Source organism: Chiloscyllium punctatum, chromosome 36 (assembly GCF_047496795.1).
Source record: "Chiloscyllium punctatum isolate Juve2018m chromosome 36, sChiPun1.3, whole genome shotgun sequence".
Taxonomy (NCBI): Eukaryota; Metazoa; Chordata; class Chondrichthyes; order Orectolobiformes; family Hemiscylliidae; genus Chiloscyllium; species Chiloscyllium punctatum.
The window spans coordinates 61,407,252-61,409,448 of record NC_092774.1 but is presented as its reverse complement, the minus strand read 5'-3'; the positions used below and the strand labels follow the sequence as shown (position 1 = coordinate 61,409,448).

The 2,197-nt window shown below is 47.9% G+C and overlaps 1 non-coding gene across 1 annotated transcript; it reads right to left on the bottom strand.

Annotated features, from left to right (window-relative positions):
* Window positions 1-581: 581 nt before the first annotated feature.
* trnae-cuc (transfer RNA glutamic acid (anticodon CUC)) lies at window positions 582-653 on the bottom strand. The gene has a single exon. It is a non-coding gene; the product is annotated as a tRNA-Glu (tRNA).
* Between the last annotated feature and the right edge of the window lie 1,544 nt (window positions 654-2,197).

The following is a 2,197-nucleotide window of genomic DNA, read 5'->3' as shown; positions in this document are numbered from 1 at the left end:
ATTAATATAAGACAGATAAGTCTGGGGTATATGGTACATATTTGATGGAATGTTTATGCCTCTAAAAGCCTGATTTGCAGTTGGTTCTGGGCTCATAATATTTAACCGCAGCATATTGTGTATCTTCAGGAAGAACGTCAATACCGCACGATAGATGTCCTTTCAACTACTTGAGTCCATGTGAACTCTTCATGGAGTATGCAAATCCACCACATTTCCCTGCTAAATACATTTACAAAAAGATCAGCACAAAGATCTTGGGTATTAAGAGAGGAAAGAATGATCCACAGAAACTAGAATTGTGTGTTTTGATTTTCTATTGTGGACTGACAGCGATGACCTTTGCAATCTCTTTCCACAGGAATATTACAAGAGAAGAATTTAGATCCAGAAATCTCAGACCAAACATCACATCGAAGTCTGACAGTCGCTTGATTCACCAGGACTTGGATATTGATGGCCTTGACAACAAGGAGGAGGCGGTCGCTCTGCTTAGTTAGGTTTTAAACGTCAATGTGACTGGAAACTCAGAGTCTCACATACCCACACACGAGATTAGTGACCCGAACAAGAAAGATGGCTTCCCTGACCGGGAATCGAACCCGGGCCGCGGCGGTGAGAGCGCCGAATCCTAACCACTAGACCACCAGGGAGACATGAACAAACGTTGGTATCTCTGCTGAAAATTGTTTCGCTGCCCGGGAATCAAACCCAGGCCAGGGTCGTCAGAAGCCTTTCACCGAGACAGCCAACAATGTAATTTTATGTATCCATTGCTCCCGATGCGATCACTCCAACATTGGGGAGACTGGAGAGTCAAGGCACATCTCCAGGACACCCGCAACTATCAACCCCATCGCCCTGTGCCCCAACATTTCAACTCCCCCTCCCACTCGGCCGAGGACATGCAGGTCCTGGGCCTCCTTCGTCGCCGCTGCTTCCCCACCCGACGCCTGGAGGAAGAACACCTCATCTTCCGCCTCGGAACACTTCAACCCCAGGGCATCAATGTGAACTTCACCAGTTTCCTCATTTCCCCTCCCCCACCTTACCTCAGTTCCAACTTTCCAGCTCAACACTGATCTCATGAACTGTCCTACTTGCCAATCTCCCTTCTCACCTATCCGCTAAACACTCCTCTCTGACCTGTCACCTCTATCCCCACCACCATTCACATATTTTACTCTTTGCTACCTTCGCCCCAGCACACACCCACCCCCAATTTATCTCTCTACCCTGAAGGCGTCCTGCCTCTATTCCTAATGAAGTGCTTTTGCCCGAAACGTCGATTTTCCTCCTCTTCGGGAGATGCTTGACCCGTTGTGCTTTTCCAGCACCACTCTGATCTGAACTCTGGCGTCCAGCATCTCCAGTCCTCACTTTTGCCTACCCAATAAACCCAGTGTGCCGATTTCACATCAACAAATTGACACAAGCGGACACAACGTGTGCAGAAACCCAAGCCACATTACCTTACATTAAATACATCTGTTAAATGATGTCCAGACAACTCAATCCCCTCAGCATCATGGTGGCCCACAAACCTACCAACAAACTTGAACAGCGGCTAATAAACCTGAAATACCCGATACAAACAACCAGCAAACGAATGTTATTTACAAAATACCATACAAGGAAATATATACATGAACTCTGCCGCACCGTTCTCTGTGGCAAGAAATGCTGGGATGAGATAAGGAAGATATTTTCAGCCAAAAAGATTCGACACTGACTGGACAGCCATTTAAAATCAACGCTGTCAGCCCAGGATGGAAGATCCGAAGGGATGAACAGTTTCCTTATTTTCAGAAGATTCACAAATATGAGACTCGGTTTTGGTGTTTGTTCCCTTTCCACTCCCAAGAGCCGCAGTGGTTGGGGCGGTGAGTTGGGGAAAGTGAAATGTGCTCGTGAGCAGCGTGTGGGTTTCTTTCAGCTTCCCCTCCTCTGACAGCGCTATGACTTGACTCTGATGTTCTCAGGGACATTAACTGGCGCGAGACAGTGAAAAGAGTCTCGTTCCCGCAGATCAGGAATTCAAACCGTATGCCGGCTTCAGGAGCATGAGAAAGATTAATTGGGGCGTGTGAAGACGCTGTGAGCTGCTTTTCAAACAGGGAGGTGGAGTCAGATGCGTCATCCATTGCGCCCCTGGCACTGTGCGGATCTGACGCCGCCATGCTGCAGAGTTCTGACG